The sequence below is a fragment of the Orycteropus afer genome, unplaced genomic scaffold (genome assembly GCF_000298275.1).
Source record: "Orycteropus afer afer isolate SDZICR_OR568_19922 unplaced genomic scaffold, OryAfe1.0 scaffold00006, whole genome shotgun sequence".
NCBI classification, from domain to species: Eukaryota; Metazoa; Chordata; class Mammalia; order Tubulidentata; family Orycteropodidae; genus Orycteropus; species Orycteropus afer.
Window position 1 is genome coordinate 14,431,731 of NW_006921593.1, and position 12,448 is coordinate 14,444,178.

Consider the following 12,448-nt stretch of genomic DNA (forward strand, 5'->3'; position numbering starts at 1 on the left):
CCACTGGGTCTCCAAGGCTGTCAATCTTCACAGAAGCAAAGCCCAAACCACACCCACTGCCGTGGAGTCCATTCTGACTCACAGCGCCCCTAGAGGACAGGGTAGAACTGCACCTCAGGGTCTCCAAGGCCATCAGTCTTTACAGAAGCAGACTGCCTCATCTTTCTCCTGTGGAGCAGCTGGTGTGTTCAAACCCCTGACCTTTCAGTTAGCAGCTGATTGCTTTAACCACTGTGTCACCCAAAGTCCTGGCAGCCTGAGCACTTGTTAGCAATTCAGACTCAGACCCATGTACAACATCAGAAACTACAATTTGACAAGATTTCAAGGCAACTTGTGTGCACATTAAAGTCTGAGAAGTGCTGCTTTAGAGGAGGCTGCTAGAAAGTAACGCTGAGGAGGGTTCGGATACCTTCCGCCTAGGGCTGCCCTGGATGGTTAGGTTGTCACCAATACTCATAGCATCAAAGCAACATTGCCCAGGTGGCATTGGCAGGATCCTACTTAACAGCTGGGAGGTTCAGTGAAGTGTAACTTTGTTGCTTGATTTTGGGTGGGTGCTGTGGTGGTTAATTACATGTGTCCCCTTGGCAAGGCTGTGGTGCTTCTTTGTTCAGTCAAACACTATCTAGACTCTGTTATGAAGTAGCTGCACGTGGTAGGATCCGCCCTGAGATAGCTTACACGTGATGGGATCCGCCGTGAGGGGGCTGCATGTGATGGGAGCCACTGGCCTTACTAAGGCAGGTCACCTGCCATAATCTGAGTGGGCCTCGTCCAATCAGTTGGAGGCCTGAAGAGCCGAAAAGGCATTTCCCTGGGGTACGCGCTGCTTCAAGACTATACGTAGACATTGTGTCAGAAAGCCTTCACTCGACTCTTCTTCGGATTTGGGGACACAAGCCTGTTGCCTGACCTACTGACTCTGGACCTGCCAGCCCCCACAGTTGCTTGAGCCCGTTCCTTAACCTCACTCTTTGCCTGTGTCTCTGGCTACAAACCAAAATCCGGCTCGTTGCCGTTGGGCCGATTCCAATTCATGGCGACCCCATGTGTTTCAGAGTAGACAGCGCCATGAGGTTTTCTCGGCTGTCGCCGCCACAGAAGCAGACTGCAGGGCAATTTCCAGATAAGGTCTCGTCCTGAGGTTCTGGGTGGACGTGAATCTTGGGTGGATGCTATTCATACTAGTTCAGTGGGGGTGACAGGCGATGGGTGACAAGAATCCCACACAGGACACTGGACACCTGAGCTCACTCCTGGCCAAGAGCTCTCCATGAGCTCGGCCTTCATTTCTGTAAAAAAAAAAAAAAAAATGTGCGTGGGGGGTCCCTTAAAGGCCTATATTGAAATGTTTTTATTGTGAGGTGGCAAAGAACATAAAAGGGAGGCCAAAATTCCTCTCTCCTTGAGTGGGTCTTAAGGGTCAGGTCCCAAGTTTTCGTGGCGTCCCCAGATCAGTGCTTTAAACTCTTGTGTAAGTTCCTTGCCCCCCACCCCCCCACACACACACACACTTCCCTTCCTTTGCATTTAAAACTAAGCTAATGGCTCAGAACTTCCTCCCCGAATTCCTGTAAGAACCGGTATTTAAAATAGGGTGATGCCAGGCATGTTGCGCAGATGAGCTGCGACAGGAATGCTAACGCAGAGTGACCTACCAAGGGTTCTCAGATTCTAAATCTGGTGAGAGAAAGAGAGAGACAGGGTGGGATGTGGGGGGTGAGCTATTTTTAATTCCTGGCCAAGGAATGATTTTTTAAAAAGTCCACACTAGTATCACAAGCTCAGCATGCTTGAACCATGAATTCTGTTTCTGTAATTGTCCTGTCGGCGGTGACAATGTTAGAACAAGAATCATGATGGTTTCAAAGCTGACAACACAGGTGGCAGAGTGGTGGAGGGGCATGGCCAGGAAGCCCCAGGAGAAGCCTCAGAAGGGGAGGGTGGCAGATGGCTGATCAGAATTGAACAGTGGTTGAAAAATAAGTGACAACCCCCTTAATCGGCACAGGTCATCAAAGGTCAGGAGTAGAGAAGTGCATTTATTTGTTGGTTCTTTGTTTTAAACTCCCAACCCCATTCCACTGCTACCCATAAGGCTTTCACTGGCACTTTTTTTCAGAAGTAGATTGCCAGGCCTTTCTTCCTGGTCTGCCTTAGTCTGGAAGCTCTGCTGAAACCTGTCCACCATGAGTGACCCTGCTGGGATTTGAAATACTGGTGGCATAGCCTCCAGCAACACACAAGCCACCACAGTGTGACAAACTGACAACAGGAGTGTTGCTGTTTATCTGTGTTTTATTGACTACACAAAGGCATTCAATTGTGTGGATCATAGCAAATTGAGGATAATCTTGTGAAGAACAAGAATTCCAGAACATTTAATTGTGCTCATGAGGAATTTGTGCATAGACCAAGAGGCAGTTGTTCAAACAGAATAGGAGATACTGCATGGTCTAAGATCAGGAAAGGTGTGTGTCAGGGTTGTATCCTTTCCCACACTTATGCGGTCTGTGTGCTGAGCTAATAATCCAAGAAGCTGGACTGTATGAAGAGGAACGTGGCATCGGGGTTGAAGGACGACTCATTAACAACCTGAGGTATGTAGATGACACAACCTTACTTGCTGAAAGTGAGGAAGACTTGAAGGCTTACTGAGGAAGATCAAAGACTACAGTCTGCAGCATGGATTACACCTCAACATAAAACAAAAATCCTCACTACTGGACCAATAAGCAACATCGTGACAAACAGAGAAAAGACTGAAGCTGTCAGGGATTTCATTTTACTTGGATCCACATCAAGATCCATGGAAGCAGCAGTCAAGAAATCAAAGGCTAGATGCACTGGGCAAGTCTGCTTCAGAAGACCTCTTTACAGTAAAGCAAAGACGTCACATTGAGGTCTAAGGTGCACCTGACCCAAGCCATGGTATCTTCAACCACCTCATATGCATTTGAAAGCTGGACAATGAATAAGGAAGACCTAAGAAGGTGTAGTTTCCCACCACTCAAAATTGATCACTGCCAACATTCTCCCTCTCTCTCTCTTTCTCTCTCTCTCTCTCTCTCTTTCTCTCTCTCTTTTAATACAAAGGAAATAGAACCTTATAGGTAAGTTACATCCCTGGGAGATGCAGACTCTTAAGCACACGACTACTGACTGCAAGGTTGGAGGGTTGAGCCTACCCAGAGGAACCTTGAAGGAGAAGTCCGACAGTCTGCGTCTGAGGAAGCAGCCATTGAAGACCTGGGCAGCGCAGCCCTCCTTGGACGCACACTGGTCTCCGTGACTCAGTGTCTGCTCCATGGCACCGGGCTTCTTTTCTCAAAGTCCCTTCCTACCCCTTCCAAGAACACTTCCCTTCCACCGTCCCAGAGGCTCTTGAAGGGGATGGGCCTTTGGTCACTGTAAATACTGGGACCCCCTTGTCCGCACTTCCCTCAACAACAGACCCAGTCCTGATGTGAGGGCAGCTCCAGGCTTCCTGGTACTTACTTCTTGCCATTCACGCTCACGTGGCCCCATAGTGACCCATTGTGATAGGTGGAGCTGTGAGTCAACTTGGCTGGCCCACAGTTCTGTGTGGGTTAAGCAGTTGTGATGTGGGTAGTTCCCGTGATGGGATCAGATGTGTATGTTTTGAGTAGCCAGTCCATGGAAAGGGAGTTTCCCTAGGGGTGTGGCCTGCTTCCAGTATATTTATGGACATCCTGGGAAAAGAGACACTCTTCTGTGGATCGGGATCCTGTTGTGAGCAAACAATCCACCATTCGGCCTGGAGATCTTGGATTCGTCATTCAGTGGAGTCAACAACCAGTGTACTGCCTGCCAACCTTGAGCTCGTCAGCCCCTGTAGCTGCGTGAGTCCGGAAAAGCCTCCAGCTTGACGTTTGATCCAAGAAGTTGGGACTTGCCAACTTCTGTAAGTGTGTAAGCCATTTTCCTAAGATAAAATTCTCTTTCTCTATGTATGTAAGTTTTATTGGTTTTGTTTCTCTAGAGAAGCCAGTCTAACACATTTGGTTCTGAGAGAGTGGGGTGCTGCTCTGACAGATACCTAAAATGTGGAAACAGGAGTAGACTGCGTCCTTGACCTGAGACGCTGGCAGAGAGACCCTGGCATATGGCACGAGAGACGGCAGGAGCAGAGCCGAGAGAACCAGCATGAGACGGCGACAGTCTTACCAGCCCACAGAGGAGAAAGCTTGATGCCTTTGGTTAGGCGGCTTACAGGTGGAGTGGGTTGCCTCCGGGCATTAATTGGTAGAAAAGACCAGCATGAAATGGAGTAGCAGTTTGGCCAGGCCATGGAGCAAAAAAGCTGAGTGCTTTTTGGGCAGGAAGATTTCCTGCAGAGTGGGTTGCCTTTGGCAGAAGCAGAGAGACCAAGAAAATAGAAGCAGAGCTGCCTCAGCCTAAAAGGGTAGGACCATGGCCTTTGGGAGTAGAACCATCGCAGCCCCCTAGGTTTCAAAGAGCCAGGCCTTCACCAACTTGGTTCTGGAGTGTGGGGCTGCTCATTCATGTGGGCCAGTGGGATGGAGACATAGCCGCTGCCCAAGAGTGAGGGGATGGGGCTGCCATGCCCAAGAGGGAGAGGAACGGGGCCTGCCAGGCCAAAGGATGAGGTCACCACTCAGGAACTAGGGGACTGGAGTCACCCAGTGGAGGAGACCTGTACAGATACCACCCATTGAAGATCTGTACAGGTGCCAAGTTGACAAGGGATGGATGTGGTGATTATGCTTGTGTGTCAACTTGGCTGGGCCTGGTTGAGTGGCTGGGCAGCTGGTGGTAGTTACTCCCTATGATGAGACTGGCAATCAGCTCCATGGTGGGATCTACCACAAGCAGCTGAGTAGCTGCCTCTGGGATGTGGTCTGCTTCCTGTATATAAGGAGAAGCCTTGGGGATAGTCTCTAGCTTATGGCACGCTTGGACCCTGCATGTGGCCGTGTCATTGTTCAGCAGTCTGCCATGCTCTGCTGACCTTGGAACTTACGATGGACTTAAGTTAATGGCCTTCCATATGGTTTGGTAACATCAGGACTGTGCCTTTTTACTTGTCAACCTTGGGGCTTCTCAGCCCCAGCAGCCAGCAGCTGTCTGAGTGAAGAAACGCCTCTAGCTCCAGTGGGGCGGGAGCAGGAGGCAGAGCTGGACCCCAAGGTTGAGGGGCTTTCACCCAGCCCCTAGAGCCTGGCACTTTGAACTTGGACTTAAAGTCTCCAGATTGTGAGGGAATAAACTCCTGTTGGTTAAGCCCATCCCATTTGTGGTATGTTCTTGCCAGAGCAGCACCAGGGACCAGAACACCCGTGTTGATATATGTTGCTTTTGTCAGCTGCCGGGTTGTCCCCTGGCTCCTGGTGACGCATGCCCATGGAAGGGAACACCGTCCGGTCCTACACCACCCACAGGCTCTGTTGTGGGTCAGACCTGGGATCCGCAGGGTTCGCACAGGCTGAAGTAGATTCCAGGCCTTTCTTCCTAGTCCATCTTCGTCTGGAGGCTCCACGGAACCCCATTTATCATCACAGCATTGCCAGCCTCCCTCAGGTAACGAGGATGCTGTTAATACCAGTCATTGTGAAGAGCAAGGGAGACCACGCGGGGACCTGCGACAGTGCCCGGCCCAGGGCTGTGCTCAGTCGGGGCTCTCCTCCTGATGATGGTGATAACAGGAGCTCACTGCTGAGGACTGAGCTGTCCCGTGGTCGTGGGCCGGATGGTGTTGGCCCCCAGAATACATGCTGTCCCTCCTAACTCCTCTGTCCCGGGAATCCTGCTTGGGAATGGGGGTTTCTTTTGTTGACGAGGCAGTGTCAGTATAGGACAGGTCGTAAGCCAGTCACTTCTGAGTCATAATACGGACCGACGAAGCACAGAAACGCACACACACATTAACTCATTGCTGTCAATGGGAGCTCTGGTGGTGCAGTGCTTAAGGCGTTTGACTGCTAACCAGAAGGCTGGCGGTTCAAACCCATCAGCCACTCCTCGGAAGGAAGATCGGGCAATCTAATTCCGTGGAGATACCACCTCGGCAACCCAAGGAGAGATCACTATGAGACAGATCAACTGGACGACAGTGAATTTGGCTGGTTTTTTTTTTTTTTTTTTCAATTTTACTGAAGCAGACTGCCTCATCTTTCTCTCGTGGAGTGGCTGGTGAGTTCAAACTGCCGACCTTTCGGTTAGCAGCTGAGCCCTTTAACCACTACACCCCCAGAGTTCCTTCTAGCTTCCTGAACCGTGAGAAAATAAATTTCCGTCCACGAAGCCGCCCACGTGTGCCATCTCTGATACAGCAGCACCAGCACACTCGGGTCACGGTGTCCTCAGCGTTGCCGGGGGCTCCATTCTCTCGCCTGTTGATGTCGGCCGCCGGTTGGTGGCTGTGCACAGAGCGGAGGGCCCCCCAGGCCCAGCTGTCCTTCCACTTCCTGCTTGGATCTGTGGCATGGACGAGACCGGGCTCCAAGGCTTGGCACACCAGGAGGTGTGAGACAGCAGGGAGGCACTCTATGAGAAAGATGCCCCACACGCGGGCTCAAGGAGCAAGCAAATCGCCCCACTGTGCAGCAGGCACACTGCTGGGAAGCGGCTTCAATGGCGTCCTCCTCCGAGGCGTCTCCTGTCAGCCATTTGAGTGATAATAAATCCCTCACTTCTGACAAGGGTTATTTTTCAAAGCATTTTTATAAGAAGCATCCAGCCATCTCATTTTCAAACATCATTTAATGGAAAAGAAACCCTGGCCATGTTTACTATTAATTAATGGGATTAAAGGGCCTACTGGGTGGGAATGGGCAAAGGGAGACAGCCACCACCCCAAATCTCTTTCACCCCACCCCTCCCCCCAGCTCTCTCGGGGAGGCACTCCCCGAGGAGAATCCTTTGGTCATAAATCCAAATATAAATTCTTGCCTATCTGCATTTTGATGCGGGATTAGATGCTCCGAGTGAGCGGATGTTGGAATATTTATTGATAGTTAAAATTTCATGTTCCCTGGATTGATGTTTGTGCATAAGGACAATGACGAGTGTCTTGCAGGTAGTTTGAACAGGTGTAGAGTAAAGATTACTTAACACTGAGCTCTGCTTTCTGTCTTCAGCATCTCCCAGAAACGAGCAGTCACATCTCCAGGGACAAGCCAGGTGGGAAATGGAAGTAAATGATAAACAGAAATGAAGCAGGCTCGCTTCTCACTGGTTGCAAACAGGCTTCTTGATGTTTTGTTTATTTTTTACCATCTTGTTACTATCCCAAATTTATGAATTCTAAAAAATTTAGAGACGATTTGAAATATTTAAATGCATTTTTAAAGACGCAGCGCAGGCAATGGAGCTATAACCTAACCACATCCGACGTACTCCAAGCCGGTGATTTCACACCGATCAGCTGTGCATGGGGCTGCCGCTGAGCACAGGACATCATCAGCACCTGAGCCGGTGCTGGGGGACCTGGAGTTATCCTGAGGGACCAGCGCCCAGAGCACTGCCCTTGGAGCACGAGCAGGAGAGAGCTTCAAAGAGGGTCTGCAGGAAGGCTGCAAACGTGCACCGCTGTTCCCTGCAGCTCGGTCCTCGTGCCCAAGGCGTGGAGGCAGCCCAGGTGTCCACCAGCAGGGGAATCGTCCACCAGACGATGGAGTGTTACTCAGCTATCGAGAGAAGTGACCTCCTGATACATACTACCACCTGGGAAAAACTTGAAGACACACTAAATGCATTGCATCAGGCACAAAAGGACTAACACTGTAAGACTACATGTGGAAATAACCCCAGTGCCCACCAACAGATGGATGGATAAATACAATGGGGTCTGTCCAAACAGTGGAGTATTACTCAGCTGTAAAGAGAAATGACATTCCAGTGTGTGTTATGATGAAACTTGGAGACATGCTAAGTGTAATAAGTCAGGCACAGAAGGACAAATACTGCAAGACTGGATGTGGAAACAACCAAGTGTCCACCAACAGGTGAATGGATAAATACAGCGTGGTGTTAGGTTAGGTACCATTAGGTACCACTGAGTCCATTTTTAACTCATAGTGACACCAGGTGACAAAGTAGAACTGTCCCCATTGGGTTCCCTAGGTTGCTGTAAAGATTGCAGCATAAGAAATCCTATGGGGTAGTTCTCCATCTTGTAGGGTCACTCTGAATCAGAATAAACTCAACAGCACACATATACCAACAACAGGTAACCAGATCTTTTTCCTGTCATGCCTCCAGGAGGGAGCCTTTCAGTTAGGTTAGCAGTCAAGTGCTTAACTATTGCCCCACCAGGGCTCCAAAATGTGTTCTGTCCATGGAATGGAATATTACTCAGCCTTGAAAAGGAATGGAATCCTGATACATGCCTTGAGCATGGTGTCCTGCTCAAGACATATCACTGGATGAATCTCTCCTTTGTCCTGCCAGGAAGGGGGTACCAAGGATGGGTGAGGTGTTACCCATGTGCCAGCAATTAGGGGTGCATTGTCTGTAGAGAATTTCAAAAGAACAATAAAGTCAACTAAAAGTTGATCTGCATTTGATTGTCACCAAACCAAAACCCACTACCATCAAATGGATTCCGACTCATTGTCAGAGACCCTATGGGACAGAGGAGAACTGCCCCATAAAGTTTTCAAGGCTGTTATCTTTACAACAGCAGACTGCCACATCTTTCTCCCACGGAGCACCTGGTGGGTTTGAACCACCGACCTTTTGGTTAGCAGCCAAATTCTTTATCCACTGAACCACCAGAGATTCTATAGCAACAGTTCTACAATGTCAGTGATAAGCAACACCCACCCCAAAAAACCTTTTGTTGGTGCAAGTTGTGAAGAATTAGGGGTGCAGTTACTGTTGAGTTTCAGCACCACAGCTCCAGGTTAGCACACACGGGGGCTCCGGTAGGCATTGCGTCTCAAACCAGCTGCCTTGGGGTGGGTTCTGACTCTTGGCGATCCCACAGGTGTCAGAATGGAACCAACCAGAAATGTGCTCCGTGGGGTTTTCATGGCAGATTTTTCAGCAGTAGATCAGCAGGCATTTCTTCTAAGGCGCCTCTGGCTGAACTCAGACCTCCACCCTTTAAGGAAGTGACCGAGCACATTCACCTGGAAAAGTCCCCGTTGTGCGTGAGCCCCCTGACACCCAGCTTCACCCAGCTGGGAAGTGTGGGAGCTAGCTGGGAGTGCCAGCGTGGTCCCCGGTCCCCGTGGTGCTGCATATCCCTGGGTTGAAACGGCAGAGTCAGAACGGACGGCAAGCCAGCACCTGGGAAGACAGAAGCAGGATTTGAGTTTCTTCAGTCCTGCCGTCCGTTGTCACCGCTTGGAGTTGCTGTTTGTGCTTCAAATGCAAAATGGTGAAACAGAGGACCTGGAGGTACCGCGTTTTCACTGGGGATGTGCAAACGTTAGTGTATAGGAGAAATCATTCACTGAATTCTAATCTCTCTAAAGTTAAAACTCATTTTTTAATTGCTATTGTTAGTTAGAAAACTAAAGGATGGTTCAAGAAAATTCTGATTACTGCATGATTATTACAGAATATGATCTTGTTGCCCAGAGAAGAAATCAGAGGACGTGTTGCATTGAGGAGATCTGCTGCAAAGACCTCTATACGCTAAAGAGCAGAGGGGTCACTGTACAGACCCAGGGGAGCCTGGCTCCAACCACGGTGTTTTCAATCGCCTCGTACACATGTGAGAGCTGGACAGTGAATGAGGAAGACCACGGAAGAATTGATGCACTTGAATTGTGGTGTTGGTGGGGAATATAGCACGTACCATGGGCTGCCAGAAGAACGAACCAATCTGTCTTGAAGGAAGTACAGCCAGAATGCTCCTTAGAAGTGGGCATGGCTTTGTCTCTCATACTTTGGACATGTTATCAGGAAAGACCAGGCCCTGGAGAAGAATATCATGCTTGGTGAAGTAGAGGGTCAGTGAATTAGAAGACCCTCAATGAGATGGACTGACACAGTGGCTGTGACGACGGGCTCCAGAATGGTCCAGGACCCAGCAGTTTTGTTCTGTCGCACGGGGGGGGGCGGGTCACTGTTGAAACCAACCGGAGGGCACCTGACAACACAACCACAGAGCAGAGCAGCCACCACGGCGACCCCACGTGCGTCAGAGGAGACTGTGCCTGTGGGTTTCTGATGGCTGTGGTCTGAACAGGAGTAGTTCGCCAGCCAGGGCTCTCTTCAGAGATGCCTCCGGTGGACTTGAACCACCGTTCTTTCAGTAAGTAGCCATGTGTGTAATGGCTAGTGCCACCTACAAACTCTTATATAAAGGAAGGGTGTTGAACATGATTGGCTCAGTGTGTCTGTTTTGCTTGGTATCCCACAGCCTCCCAGCACAGGTGTGAGCCACGCTGGCCAGGTCCCTGCTGGGGACGCCCAGGACGGGTGTTGAGGCCTCACCAGGGACCACGACAGCTGCCTCTTTCCTTTTCCTAACCTCTCTCTTGCCCAAAACATGAGCATAATTCTGTTTGCCTTCTCTTCCTCCTCCTCCTCGTCTCTTCTGCGTTGGCATCGTCGGAAGTTTCAGCCCACGATCACATAGAAATAATAACAATCACTGATAATCTGGCCACTTGTAAATTTTACATCCATTTTACAGTGAATTCCTGCGGCGGTTGCTCAGTAGCCACACTGCTCTCTAGCCCACACTGAGGGCCTCCTGTCCTGACAGAACCCTGACTTTGTTGAGGTACTAGGTGAGCTCGTGGGAAGCAGGCTCCTTCACTCTGACAGGTTCTTCTAAACAAGGGATCCTACAGCTAATTAACACACTTGTCACAAGGGCAGTGAGAGAGACAGATGGAGGAAAGGATTCATTTCGTTCTCTCTTGCTGTGTGACAAATGACCACAAAACTTAGTGGCCGCATGTAATAAGCAGTTAGTACCTCGGTTTCTGTGGGCCATGGATTTATGAGTAGCTTGGCTGCTTGGTTCTGGCTCCTGGTTTCTCATGAGCTTGCAGAAGACTAGGGCTGCAGTCTTTCAACGGCGTGGATTCGCAGCTAAACTGACTCACATGGCGGTTAGCCAGAGGCCTCGGATCCTAGCCACACCGAGCTCTCCTGACAGCTACTAGAGTGTCCTCGCAATGTGGCAGCCGGCTTCTCCTGAGCAGGGTCCACGAGAGAACTGTGCTCCAGAGACTTTTCTCCTTGTATGTAATTTATTTTATCATTGCCGTTGAGAATACACGCTCAGAATCTGCAGGGTTCAACGGTCTCTACGTGTGCTACAGTCTTCGAGTTGTGCAACCATCTCCCTCTCCTTTGAGTTGTTCCTCGCCCATTCACATCCACTCCCTTCCCTCTAAGGTTCCCATCTAGCCTGTCCAGTTGCTGTTGTCAGTTTGACTCCATAGACATCGTTCTTCCGAGAGCACGGTGCTCAAGGTAGCCGTTCTTGACTGTTGTTGTTACGTGCCGTCGAGTCGGACCCGACTCACAGCAACCCCTCCCTGGGTTTCCGAGGTGGTATCTCTATGGAAGTAGATTGCCCAACCTTCCTTTGGAGGAGTGCTGGTGGGTTTGAACCACCAGCCTTCTGCACTATGCCACCAGAGCTCCTCATTCTTGACTAGTGAAGCTAAACTATTGTTTGGGTTTAAGACAACATCAGGGCATATATGTTTGGTTGAAGATTTAAGGTTTAAAGATGATCTCAGAGCAATAGTTTTGGGGGTTCATCCAGCCTCCATGGCTCCAGCAAGTCTGGATTCATGAGAATTTCCCCCCTTTTGATAGGGGTTCTTCTACAGAGTCTTTGATCAAAATGCTTACGAATTGTAGCCAGGCACCAAACGGTTCTTCCAGTTTCATCCGTAGGATCTTCATTGGTGAAGTTTTGGAACTAGATTCCCAAGCCTGCCTTCTGAGGCACCTCTGTGTTTAACTCAAACCTCCAGGTTTTCAGTTAGGAACCCCCAAAGCCATTGTCCTAAGGTAATCTTTAAACCTTACACCTTCAACTAAAGATAGCCCCTGAAGTCCTCATAAAGTCAAACAATAATTCAGTTCAACCAGTAAAGAGTTTCTGCCTTGGGCATTCTCTCTCTCTCTCTCTTTTTAACTTTTTGTGATTTGGGTGAAATTTTACAGAGAAGATTCATTTTCCACTCAACACTTCATACACATTTTGTTTTGTGACACTGAATACAATCCCCACAATGTAACAGCTCTCTTCCCACTTCCTCCCTGTACTCACCTCCTCCCTGAGTCCTTCTTGCCCACGTGTTCCTCCCTCCCTAGCTTTCTCCCTGCACAGACACTTCCCTTCTGATCTCATAGGGTTGATTGTTCTAAGGAGTGTATCTTCCTGGTGTAATTTCTCATCTTGTTGACCTACTGTTTGGCTGAGAGTTAAGCCTTTGGAGTGAATTCAATTCCATGCCTGAAGGGTGACTAGGGGCCATAG